The following is a 14456-nucleotide window of genomic DNA, read 5'->3' on the forward strand; positions in this document are numbered from 1 at the left end:
CAAGGTCTCACTATGTAACCTTGGCTGACCTGGAAATCTATGTAGACTAGGCTGGCCTAGATCCTCTGGCATCTGCCTGCCAAATGGGATTCAAGGGGTGAGCCACCATGCTTAGCTTGCTATAAACCCTTTAAATAAGGCACCATTATAAAGATTCTTACCACAATAGGGTATGTTTCTTATCCATCAGTAAAAGAAAACATGTCTACTCCTAGGGAAGCATAGTGCTCTGGTCCTAAGATTCTTGATGGTCCTCTTCTCTGTCCTCAAATGGGGCTTATAGAGCCTCCTTGCCACAAGTGCAGTGGGGAAATCTCTTGGCCTTTTTCTCAATAATCCCTTTCTGTATCCTTTGTATGTGGAATCTGCCCAGTGTCTCCTAGAGCTAAAATTAAACAATGTCTTAAGTCCAAGCTCCCAGTGCAAAGTGCAGGCGGCTGGGATGTCTCTTTGAGACTGACCTAGTCCTCCGCAAGGCTCTTAGGCCCAGTGTCATCACTTCACTCAGTTGTAGGCCAGGGCCAGGAAGTCAGGCTAACTGAGCCAAAGCCTACCATGTAGGTCATGTCCTCTCTCAGCTCCTAGCACTTGATTAACTCATTGGCATGATCTCTGTTGAACCCCATCAGGCAGGGCATCAGAGCACTTGGCCAGAGGCTACTCATTTAAGAAAAAATATAAAGGGGATAAAGGATTTAACTGCTGAGACTAAAAAAAGTCCCATGACTCTGTAAGGTTCTGAACTCTATTCCTACACTGACACTAGGCAGAAGCAGGTATACCTGGGATCCTCACTTTGTGCATTTGAGGCTGCTCAGTCCCAGAAGGCACTGCCCAAGGGGCAGGCAGACACAACTAGATACACTCCTTCCCTTCGTCCATTGGTATTATTGTTAAACAGTCAGGATAGAGAGGAGGGCCCAACATTCTAGGAGTCTCCAGAAGCTGCCCACCTGGACAGGGGAAGAGAGGCATCAAAGGCAAGCCTGAGGAGGTACAGCACTAACAGGCAGTTGACACAGCTTCCCCCTCTACATAGCTATGTGGTGATACTTTGTGCTGTAACAAACGAAGCTTGCCTGAGGATCAGAGTGTGGAGCTAGTCACACTAGTTAGCCATAGAGGCTGGGCAGTGGTGGTGCACACCTTTGATCCCAGTACTCGGGAGACAGGAGGCAGATGGAGCTCTGTGAGTTCAAGGCCACCCTGGGCAACAAGAGATTGACTCAGTCTAAAAGAGAAACAGCCAAGTGGTGGTGGCTCACACCTTTAATCCCAGCACTAAGGAGGAAGAGATACGACTGGGCAGAGAAAGGAATATAAGACGGGAGGAGACAGAAGCTCAGGATTCAGTCTGAGGTTTCACAGAGATGGCGTTCAGTCTGAGTACTTGTAGGAACAGGCTCGCCCCTTTGGTCTGAGGATTCAGTAGAGGTAAGAACTAGTGGCTGGCTGCTCTGCTTCTCTGAGCTTTCAGCATTAATCCTATATCTGACTAAGGGTTTTATTATTAAGACCAATACTATCCATGCTACATAGCTAGGACTCTGCATCCTGGGACAACCCCTGCTCCCTAATCACCCAGACAGAGTCTCTTAACCAGTCCTGGCACCAGTTCTTCCTACACAGGCCCACGTTTACATCCTCTTCTCAAGCCAAGGCCTGGCAGTTACTCAGGGGAGCCACTGACCACCCAAGGCTGAGTTGAGTTAAGCAGGGGTCCCCGTCTCCATGTCTCTACATCAGACACAGGGGGCTGAGATACCTGGGGCTGTAGACAGGGCAGAAGATGCCTGACTGGGGATGGGACTGGCTTCTGAGGACACCTGGTGAGAGGCTCCAGGCAGTGAACTGGAAGATACCTAGCCGGGGAGGCAAAAGGAAAAGAGATGGGTGCTCCATCCCAGCCGGGAGTCAGGCATATGATACCTGCAAGTATGCCTATTATCCTTAATGGATCCTTTTAAAAAGAGTTAACTGTTTTATGTGTATTAAGTGTCTGCCTGCATGGATTTGGTGCCTACAAAAGCCAGAAGAGGGCATTTGATTGCCTGTGTCTGGAACTAGAGATAGTTACGAGCCATCGTAACATGGATGCTGGGAACCAGTCAATTCCAGGTCTTGGGGAAGAACAGCAAGTCACAGCTGGACCGTCTCTCCAGTCCTGTGCCTACCATTCTTGACAGACCCAGCCACTTAGGAAATAAATACAGGAGGTCCCACAGGCTACCAGAAGAGGCAGGCAGGGTGCACAGTTGTGTCCACCTCGGCTGGTTCTGCAAGTCAGCCAGGCTGCATGGCCTAGAGTCTGCAGTGGGGTGGTGATACCTAACCACAACAGAGTCCATGCCCTGGCTCTGTTGGCCAACAGGTACGAGAAGCCAAGAGGTCAAGGGCACATGGCCAAAGCCTTCCACAGCCTGACCTCCCTTCCACCCAGTGACACCAAGAAGGGGACCAGGGGCTGATTGGCTCCAGCTGAAAGCAGGGCGCATAGACTGAAAGTTCAGGCTGGACTCAGGGCAGGGCGAGGCAGGGGGCAGGCCCAGCTGACCATTCCTCCTCCCTTAGTCAGCCTGACAGCCCAGACACTCTGCTCAACCCCCCACCCCCATAAGGCAAGGGGGAGAATGCCTTCAGTAGAGCTCCCCTTGGCAGTGGGGGCCACAGCACCTGTACTCCACCAAGAACTGGCCAGTAGTCTCTTGGGCTTCTAGAGAGCTGGCCCAGGCCAAGGGGGCAGGGTGGGAAAAGAGCAGAGGGGACAAACAGCAGGTGACTGTGGGAATAACCCACAGAGGCCACAGACAAGGCAGCTGCCGGGCAGGGGTGAGGGCTGCAGACATCAGTGGAGGAGCAGACACCCATGCACATCCCAGGCAGCCAGGGCCTGAAAGAGAGGCAGGGAGACACAGGTGGGTGACAGGAGGGATCAACCAGGGTCCCAAGACTGGAAAGTGAAGGCAGGCAGAGGGCACCAGTTTGAGTCATTGTGCCTGCCAAGGACTACCAGAGACAGGACAGTGTATGACAGTGTCCTCCATGGGCCTTTCCTCATCCCCTGACAGAAGGACATTGTGTGTCCTTTCTCTACAACGCCCAGACCAGAGAGGACACTGAGGCCCAGCTACCATGGTCAGTGAGGGGTGCCCAAGGGGCAGAACACTAGCCCACAACAAGCAGTCCTAGGCCACATTCAATGCAGGTGGTAGAACTTGCTCTGTAGCCAAAGCAGAGCCCTTGGTTTGAAACAGTTGGAGAGGCTTTGAGTGCAGGTGCCGAGAGTAGCCGCACTGTCTCCAAAAGACCCCGGGGTCCTACCTGTGGGCAGGGACGTACTGTGATCAGCTTCTGGAAACCCTGGTGTATGCGACCCTGTAGAAAGTCACCAGCTATCTCCACAGGACTTCCCTTGTCTATCCTAGGAAACACTAGAGCCAGGGACTGAAAAAACCCCGCTTAATGAGGCCAAGATACACGTGGTCCAGTGGAAGAATAGGATTCCCCTTCTGGTGAGCCACACTTCTCAAGTGATATGATTAGGCCTTTGTTATTTACCGCGCTACTCCCCGCCCCAGAAGAATGTAACACCTCTGACAGCAGCCTCCAGTGCTGTCACCAGGTGGCTAGCAAACTCTGTCTACTTCTTGGGAGAGTGGTTAACTCTCCCACTCAAGCTCAGGGACACTTGGAAAACAGAACACAGCGGGAAGGAAAAAGGGTTCAGTGAATGAAATTCACGGGAGGTGGCGCAAGAGAGTTTGGAGAGTACTTCTGGGTCATGGCCAGAGGCATTGTGATGGAATTACATGGTTACCCGATTGGGAATATGGCCAACATTCCTGCCAAGCAGGGCTCTTTCTGTGACCTTCAAGGCCTGTCTCTCGGAATGAGTTTTGTGGTGAAAGGATGGGTAGACCCACAATCCACAAGGTTGCCTGTGCCTTGGTCCTCGACAGAAGTTTCTCCTCGGTATTTTCGCGGAGTAAGGAACTAATACACCAAAAAGAGATAAACCAACGTCTCCGTCCCAGGACACAGAAGGCGTTGCCAAAAGAGACGCTGATCCCGCTTTGCCTTTAGCTCAGTGGCTGTGCTCTGTACCGGAAATTCTTTTCTGCTTTCCTCAGAGGCTGACTAAATCTGCCAATGAGAAATCACGACCACCAAGGAAGTCCCACCCCTCTCGTGGAGGATGCTTTTTCTGCATATTTAATTGTGCTCGTTGCTTGTGTGTTCCGTGGCTGTCTTGCATCTCAAATATTTTCTTTGATGGTTTGAGGTTTGAATAGACAAATGTGGCTTTCTGCACATCTGAGGTTTCAGTGTATTCCCCACCCCTTTTTGTTTAGTGCTTGGGATTGAACCCGTGATGCTTGCAAGAGTGCTGTTTATATCCCGTGCTAAAACCAACAAAACAAAATCTTCCAAATTCCACCCCGCCCCTTTTTGGGACAGGGTCCTGCCCATGGCTCGTCTTGGTGCCAAGCTTGCTTTCCTCATGCCTTAGCCACTAATGTAGCTATGAATGCATGTATAAACCACAGACTAACTGAATGTTTCCCAGAAGCATCCAAGAGACCTGTGACGTCTGTCTTTGCCCTTGTTCTGGGCTTCTTGGATGACTTTAGTGCAGCTTCAGTCTCTCTCTCTCTCTCTCTCTCTCTCTCTCTCTCTCTCTCTCTCTCTCTCTCTTCGAGACAGGGTTTCTCTGTAGCTTTGGAGTCTGTCCTGGAACTAGCTCTGTAGACCAGGCTGGCCTCAGACTCACAAAGATCTGCCTGCCTGTGCCTCCCGAGTGCTGGGATTAAAGGTGTGCACCACCACCACCCGGCTTTCAGACTCTCTAAGAAGGGCTGAAGATGTATGTAGTTAGTGTTGGAGTATTAACAATATCTTGGGTTCCATCCCTAGCAATTCAGAAAACAAGCCCTTTTAAAAACAACTCTAGTTGGTTGGTGGTAGCCCATGTCTTTAGTCCTAGCACTTTGGAGGCAGAGGCAGGCAGATCTCTGTGAGTTCAAGGCCAACCTGGTCTACAGAGCGAGTTTCAGTACAGCCAGAGCTACACAAAGAAACCCTGTCTCGAAAATCAAAGGAAGGAATAAAAAAAACAACTTTAAGTGTTGTGCTTGTGCTGGGCCTACTGAGTATCTAAAGTGCTTGTGCTGGGCTTACTTGTCACATGGGTCCATTTTACTACCCAGCAAGAATCCTGTTGACTTTTTAGAGGCTTCCCTCTTCCTGGAAATTCAAGGAACCTAGTGTGTAAGCTGCTTCCTGTTCAGGTCTTGAATTTAGTCACTGGAAGACTGTTGCCAGCAGTGTACCCACATAGCCGGCGACCTTGGACAATAGTCTTGTTTTTATTCAGTCTGATGCTTTCAAGAGACCATTGAGTGGTTGCTTTTGTCAATAATTCTCCCCTTCACGACTGTACAATACTTCACATTTGGGTGAACCACAGTTGGAGCAGTGACTAGTTTAAAGGACCAGAGCATTGGGGAATATTTGATCACACTGTGAACCCCAAGTTAACATTTACATTAATTAAATAAAATGAACCTTGGGTCAGGAGGCTGAGTTAGCAACTAGTTGACAGGAAAGTAATCCTAGAACATGAGAGGGTATCTGAAAGAGATAAAGAAATGGCACTGGAAGAGCAGTAGGGAGGGGTTTTGAGTGGTGCAGGTTTTTTCTGGTTTGGTGAAGTAGAAGCTCGTGGAGACCTGGCAAGGAGAGAAGGTTACCTAGTTGCAACCTTAGCTAGCAGCTTTTCAGCCAAGTTATTGAATCTTGAGTCTTATTTATGAATAGAACAATAGAGATTTAGTTAGAGCTACCTTTAGTGGCAGTGACAGAGCTGATGCCTGCGGGAACAGAATTCCAGTTAGTCTGCAGCCTGAGCAGTGGAGAAGCAGGTTGCTAACTGCAAAGTTGCAATGACTAGCTGAAACTGCAGTACATTAAGGCACAACCACTGTGCTGAAGCTAAAACAATACCAGAGTTTTGTTTTTCAATTATTTTTTTAAACAAAATATCAAGTATCCAAGACTGGCCTTGAACTCAATATAGAACTAATCTGATCCTTCTTCATCCACCTCTGGAGTGCTGGGATTTCACGCACATGCCTGGCCACCATGCCTGATTTATGCAGGGCAGAGAATTGAACTCAGAGTTTCATGCATGCTAGATAAGCACTCTACTAAGCTACATCTGTAACACTTCACTTCCACTTTTAAACTATTACACAAAAGTCTGGGGTTAAACATTCAGCTCTATAGGTTTTTGCAGAATCATATTTCTATTTCTTCCTTAAATTAAAGCCCAAGGCAGTGGTTGCTAGTTCATGTGGGAGTGGATATATGAGTCTAGTAGAAATTGTCAAGTTGCCTACATAGCAGCATGCATATTTTTAGATCAAATCATTGAAAAAATTTGCCAGACAAGAATATTTTAAGCAAGACTGTGTTTTCTCTATTCTCTGCTTTTGCTTGGGATCACCAACAAACTATTCACACAGCTTTAGAACAAGACAGATGCCTGTTTATTTTTGTTGTGATCTTCCTGTGCAACAATAAATCACTGGGAACTTTCATGTCTATAGAAATCACCTAGTTCATTTTCTTCTGGTCTTGAGGTGTTTGGTAGGGTCCCTGCATTATATTGTACAACCTCCAGCTGATACTCTTTTCTTTCTTTATTATTGTAACTTATTTATTTCAACTAACAGCCTTGACAGTCTTGAAGGTGTATCTATCTCTCTGGGACAATTAGATCTAAGTGGAATTAACAGTGGGAACCGCACATTTAAAATAGGGCACATTTAAAATGGGTGTGGTGTTGCATACCAGTAATCTCAGCCCTCAGAATGTAAAGTTGAAGGATAAGGAGTTCAAGGCCAGCCTCGGATCCACAGGGAGTTTTAGGTCAGTCTGGGCTCTGAACTCTTATCTCAAAAACCAAATAATAGGGGCTGGAGTGATAGCTTAGTGGTTAAGAGCATATGCTGATCTTTCAGGGTACCAGGGTTTGGCTTCCAGCACCCACATAGCAGCTCATAATTGCCTGGACAGTCCAGGACTGTAAAGTATTACAGTTCTGAAGGGAAAGGTATACTGGCAGTCAGGAGTGAAGGAATACAACAAAGTCACACCACACGACAAATCTCATATAGAGATTTATTGGGGGAATGAAGACAGACGCTAAAAAGAAATCCCACACTAGCTCAGAATTGAGTATAATAAAAGGTTATTTATTTAGGGGTAGACTCACAGATCACAGTCCTCTGCTAGAACAGGGAACAGCAACCAAATCCTGCAGCCAGAAGAGAGTACAACTGTGTGCTTTACATCAGCATATATAGCATAAGAGGCCACGCCCAAGTGGGTGGGTAACTTAAAGGCTACTGGCTGAAGGATTTCCTACAGCAGGGGAAGACACAGGAGGAAGGATGGCTGCCTCTGCTCAGGGAAGAAGCAGCAAAGAACTGGCTTTTATAAATAAATAAAAAAATTAAAAAAAAAGAACTGGCTTTTATGAGATATCATGGTGTGGGTGGAGCTTTCCAGGGTGGCCTGGGATTGGAGGGATTTTGAGGCCTGATCTTGGTGTAAATTCAGGGATCCTTAGGATTTTATGGACTGATCTTAGGCTTTGTTTCTGTAGGGGAGGGCCTGGCACCTCAAGGGGCTGGGGACAGGCATAAGGATGTTTGAGAAGTCTGGGAGTAGGCTCTAGCCGTTCATGCTTTGAAGGGCTTACATGGACACCCTCTTTTGGTCTCCTGGACCACCAGGCATGCACATGGTGGTATAATTACATATATGCAGCCAAAACACTCATACACATAAAAATAAATAAAAATTTAGATTCATTTATTTTATATGTAATATACAAGCTTGCATGCATGTGTGTGTCCAAGAAGTCCCAAAGAGAGTATTGGATTCTCTGTAACTAGAGTTAAAATTGGTTGTGAGCCACCATGTGGGTGAAAGGATCCAAACCCTGATTGCCTGAAAGAATAGTACATCCTCTTAACCACTGGGCTATTTCTCCAGCCACCCCTAGATAAATAAATCCAAAACAACACCTCCCAAACACAAAAACATTAATCTGGGTGTGGTAGCACATGCCTTTAATCCCAGCACTCTTGATACGAGGCAATGACAAGCAGATCCGTGTGATTTCCAGGACAATTTGGTCTACATAGTGGGTTCCAGGCCAGCCAGAACTTCATAGTGACACTGTGTCTCAAAAAAAAAAATTATACAACAGGGGAAGGGAAATAGGAGGAGGGGAGGAGGTGGAAATTTTCAAGTAAAAAAAATTTAAAAATTATACAACAAATAAAAATATACAAATAAAATCAGCTGGGTGGTGGTGGTGCATGCCTTTAATTCCAGCACTCAGAAGGCATAGACAGGCGGATCTCTGTTAGTTTGAATCCACCCTGAGCTACAGAGTGAGTTCCAAGAGAGGCTCCAAAAAGCTATACAGAGCCCGGCGGTGGTGGCGCAGGCCTTTAATCGGGAGGCAGAGGCAGGCGGATCTCTGTGAGTTCGAGGCCAGCCTGGTCTACAAGAGCTAGTTCCAGGACAGGAACCAAAAAGTTATGGAGAAACCCTGTCTCAAAAATCAAAAAAAAAAAAAAACTATACAGAGAAACCCTGACTCAGAAAACCTATAGGTATGTGTGTGTGTGTGTGTGCACATACACACAATAAATAAAACAAAAAACTACATTTGAAATTTTATACAAAAAAAGGAAAAAAAAGAAATTTTATACAAAATGTGAATTATGTCTGTGAGAAAACCCCTACTGTTTTACACCATCCCACTCCAAATTGCATCGCATTTATTGGAGAACAGCTTTATGTATTTGCCTTCTTCCTGCCTTCCTGATCCCACTACCCTTCTTTCCAAAGGTTCTGTGCTGATTCCCTCTGTCTTTAAGTATGTGTATTCTCTTTGGAATTTGGAGATTGATTTTTTTTTCTTTCTTGTGTGCATAGTTTTTCTCTGTCCCCAAATGTTAGTATGCTATATTCACAATCTGCTGAAAGTTTTTCTCATTCAGCGGAGTTTCCGAGTTCTTTCACTCTGGCCTTAATGGCATAATGACTTGAATTTTCTGTTGCTACACAGTTGTTTGTAACATGGATCTGGCACAATGATTATTCCTATTCTGTGTTATGCTTCAGCTCCTGGCCTACCACAAACAACATAACAATGATTGTTGCCTCAGCATGAACAAGGGAGAATTTCTCTTGTTGCCCAGTTTTCTAGTTTTATTGTTTTGGAGAATGTAAGGTACTACTACAGTTTATTTGGTTTTGCATTCCTCTTCTCCACACTGAGCATGACCTCCTCCTAAATTTATCTGACCATTTGGGCTTCTGGATCTGGGACCTGCTGCACCCTAAGGCTCTTTACCCTGGTGTGTAACATTGGCCTACTACAAGACCTAGCATTATTACTCTTGGGCATATACCCAAAGGATGCTCAATCATACCACAAGGATACTTGCTCATCTATGTTCATAGCAGCATTATTTGTAACAGCCAGAACCTGGAAACAACCTAGATGCCCCTCAACCAAAGAATAGATAAAGAAAATGTGGTACATTTACACAATGGAGTATTACTTAGCTGTAAAAAACAATAACATCATGAAAATTGCAGGCAAATGGAAGGAACTAGAAAAAAAAATCACAGAGTGAGGTAACCCAGACCCAGAAAGACTCAGTATGCACTCATCATAAGTGGATATTAGGTGTAAGGCACATTGCAGATCACCCATCACTTTCTTTCCTAGCCTCAGGAAAGCCCTTGGTTCTAGGTAGCTGAGCTACAAAATGGTCAGAATCTTGAGTCATCTCATGAAATAATGACCTAGAGGAAAACCACTGGTAAATTCTCCATGTGACTAGATCAATGAGCTCACATAGTCCATGGATTTCAGCAGCTAACCTTAATGAAAATGGCCAGTATAGGCTCTCACTTATTTTCCACAAGCCAGTTCCCTCCATTACATTTATTATACTTCACTTCTACTAAAGAGCTAAAGAGTTGGAGATGAAATCTGGAGCCTCACATGTAGGAGGTAAAAGCTCTGTCATGGACCTACATGATCAGTTCCTTTTGACTTCTGATTCTTTGTTTTATAAACTGTGTCCTTCTGTACCAGACTTTTTCTTTTGGGCCACTAACCAGCTTCCAAATCATAATACGGAGACTTCTTATTACTTATGAATGCTCAGCCTAGCATAGGCTCATTTCTGACTAGCTCTTTTACGTTAAATTAACCTGTTTCTCTTAATCACCTTTTGCCTCTGAATTTTTTTAAAGATTTTATTTTTAAAGATTTATTTATTTATTTATTTATTTATTATGTATACAGTGTTCTGCCTGTGTGCATACCTGCACCCCAGAAGAGGGCACCAGATCTCATTACAGATGGTTGTGAGCCACCATGTGGTTGCTGGGAATTGAACTCAGGACCTCCGGAAGAACAGTCCATGTTCTTAACCACTGAGCCATCTCTCCAGCCCCTTTATTTTTTATTATGTACAGTGGCCTGTCTGTATGTATGCCTGAGGGCCAGAAGAGGTCACCAGATCTCATTACAGATGGTTGTGAGCCACCATGTGGTTGCTGGGAATTGAACTCAGGACCTCTGGAAGAGCAGCCAGTGCTCTTAACCACTGAGCCATCTCTCCAGCCCTTCCTCTGAACTTTTTTACCTTTCTTATTTTCTTTCTGTATATCCTACTTATCCACTGCTTCTCTATGTCTGGTTAGCTGCGGCTGCCTGGCTTCTGGCCCAAGGTGTCTTCTCATTGTCTCTTTCTCCTTCTTCTCTCATTCCTCTTTTGTCTTCTTGAGCATAGGTTTCTCCTATTTATTCTCTCTGCCTGGCAGCCCCACCTTATCCCTCTCCTGCCTAGTTATTGGTCATTTAGCTTTTTATTAGACCAATCTGGTGCCTTAGCAAGGTAAGGTGAAACAGATGCAACATATCTTTACATAATTATACACACATTCTTACATCATTAAACAAATATAGCATAAACAAAAGTAATACACCTTTATACAGTTAAAGTAATATTCTGTAGCATAAACAAATGTAATACATCTTTGCCTAGATAAACTAGTATTGCACAACATCCTTCCCTCAACTATTGTAATAGCCACATTCACACTAAATTCCCACTTATTCATGGGCAAGCTTTCTCACTCACCTTCAAATAACACTCGCACTGGGATGCACTGGGTATCTTCTCACACCCAGAAGACATGATGCTCCCTTACCAGATGACCTTTCAGATGGTTTCAATCATCCTTGGGATTTTCTTCTCCAAGTAATCTTCCCCATCAGCTCGACTAAGGCCATGAGACACCCATATCTCTTGCTTCTTGACTGTGACTGTGTGAAAATAGGTGTACTTGCAGCATGGCTTTGTTCCAGAAGACCATGGATGTTGTTCAGGTGGGAAGAGTGGCCTCTTTCACTTCCCCTACTCATGAATTATGCAGAGGGCAATAAGAAAGTCCTGCAGTGCCTTGGAACACAGAGCACCAGTAATTACGCTACTTGCCTGTAGGAGGTTGTTTATGAGGGTGAGATATCACCAAGCTCCTCATTCCAGTGGGTGGGGGTGTTAACCAGGTTCTGGTTGATAATTATGGATTTTAGATGCAGAGAGTGACAGTGAAAAACCCCACTTTTAGTTTATGGTTTGAATGAAAATGGCCCCATAGGGTCATATGGAATGGCACTATTAGGAATTGTGGCCTTGTTAGAGTAGGTGTGGTCTTGTAGGAGGAAGTGTGTCACTAGGGTGGACTTTGATGTTTCAAATGCTTAAGCCAGGCTCAGTGTCTTTCTTCCTGCTGCCTGCAAATCCAGTTGTAGACCTCTCAGCTACCTCTTCAGTACTATGTCTGCCTGCGTACTGCCATGCTTCCCATCATGACATTAACAGACTAAATCTCTGAACTCTAAGCCAGTCCCAATTAAATGTTTTCATTTATAAGTGTTGCTGTGCAATACCACTCTTGGGTATATACCCAAAAGATGCCCAATCATACTACAAAAGCATTTGTTCAACTATGTTCATAGCAGCATTATTTGTAATAGCCAAAGCCTGGAAACAACCTAGATGCCCATCAATGGAAGAATGGATAAAGAAAATGTGGCACATTTACACATGAGAGTACTACTCAGCAGTAAAAAAAAATGACATCTTGAATTTTGCATACAAATGGATGGAAATAGAAAACACTATCCTGAGTGAGGTAACCCAGACCCCCCAAAATGAATATGGTATGTACTCATTCATTAGTGGATACTAGCCATAAACAAAGGACATTGAGCCTATAGTTCATGATCCTAGAGAAGCTAAATAATAAGGTGAACCCAAAGAAAAACATATATAGGCCCACCTTGAAATTGGAAACAGGCAAGATTGCCTGACAAAATTTGGGAGCATGGGGTCGGAGGGGAGAAGGAACGGGAGAAGGGGAAGAGGAGGGGAGAAGGGGAGGGTTGAGGAGAACTTGAGGGAATGGGATAGTCAAGATGGAGGAAAGACAGAGATGAGAGCAAGGAAAGAGATATCTTGATAGAGGGAGCCATTATGGGACTAGCAAGAAACCTGGCTTTAGAAAAAATCCCAGGAATCCACAAGGATGACCCCAGCTAAGACCCTAAACAATAGAGGAGAGGGTGCCTGAACTGATCTTACCCTGTAGTCAGACTGATGAATATCTTAAATATCACCATAGAACCTTCATCCAACAACAGATGGAAACAGAGGCAGAGACCCACATCAGAGCACTGGACTGAGCTTCCAAAGTCCAGTTGAAGAGCGGAAGGAGTGAGAATATGAGCAAAGAGGTCAAGACCATGAGGGGTTCACCCACTGAGACAGTTTGCCTGAGCTAATGGGAGGTCACCAACTCCAGCTGGACTGGGAAGGAACAAACATAGAACCAAACTAGTCCCTCTGAATGTGAGTGACAGTTGTATGGCTGGAGCAGACTGAGGGCCACTAGCAGTGGCACTGGGATTTGTCTCTGCTGCTTGTACTGACTTTTTGGGATCCTATTCTCTTTGGATGGATACCTTGCTCAGCCTAGATGTAGTAGGGAGGGCCTTAGACTTTCCACAGGGCAGGGTGCCTTCCCCTCTCTTAGGATTGGAGCGGGTGGGTGGGAGGGTGTGTGGAGGGAGTGGGAGGAGGGAAGGGAGTGGGAATTTTGATTGGTACTTTTTAAAGTAATAAAATAACATAAAAAAGAGTTGCTGTGGTCATGGTGTCTCTTCAAAGCAATAGGAACCATAAGACAAAACTCTTGTTAAAAGGGACATTTATTGGAAAGATTCAAGAGTGATTCTTAGCTAGGAGAAGGGACAGTCTTCCTTAGGAGAACAGCATCAGATGTGGGAGTAGGATAGAAGTAGAGGCAGGTGGATCTGAGTTTGAGACCAGCCTGATCTACAGTGAGTTGTAGGACAGACAGGGCTCCACAGAGAAACCTGTCTTGAAGCCCCTCCCCAAAAATGATAGTTCCCTTTCTTCACTGTCTGAAACTGCAAGATTCCTGGGGCATGTGCAGGATTCAAGGGCCCCCATGAGTCCCTGGAAGCCTACATACAAATTAGCTAAAGACATATTTTGCCTTCTGAGCAAGAGAATCCAGGTGGAGGCAAAGAAAAGCATGATTCAGGGTGGAGTTAGAGAGATGGCTCAGTGGTTAAGAGCACTGGCTGCTCTGGTAAAGGAGCCATATCCAATTCCCAGAAACCATATAGTGGCTCACACTGTCTGTCATTTTAGTTCTAGGGAATCCAACCTCTCTTCTGGCCTCCAGTGGCATCAGGCACATTTTTGATGTTTAGATATATGTGCAGGCAAAACACCAACACACATAAAAAACCAGTTTAAACAAAAGATTTGGGCTCCCACATTCTCAAGGAAGGTGTCCTTGTAGAGTGTACAGTGGGACTTGGCTTACCGTGCATTCTTTTTTATCTCCAGCAGTAGAAAGAGAATGCTGAACCTGCAAGATTCTAGCCCTACACATGCTTTCATGTGACCTAGGTATGCTTGGAAATGATACACCTCAGAGTCTTAGAATTGGATTGGAGGCCCCACAGAGGAAAGAAGCTGGGTGTCTACCCTCAATTCTTGTGTAATCAGTGTTGTCTCATATGACTAAGACCTCTAGGATCAGCTGGCTGGGCCTAGCCTGAGCCAAACAGAATTTGCAAAAAGCCATCAAAAATTCTGTTTAGAGCTTTCATCTTCACATTCTTTTCCCTCCCTCTGGGTATTGACCTGAAATTCTAATGCCCACTCATAAGGGAGGATGTACTTTAGGCTAGGTCCTTTTGCTTATCAAGGAACAGGATTTTTTTTTGCTATTTTTAAAATGTATTTTTAATTATA

Source organism: Chionomys nivalis, chromosome X (genome assembly GCF_950005125.1).
Source record: "Chionomys nivalis chromosome X, mChiNiv1.1, whole genome shotgun sequence".
Lineage (NCBI taxonomy): Eukaryota > Metazoa > Chordata > Mammalia > Rodentia > Cricetidae > Chionomys > Chionomys nivalis.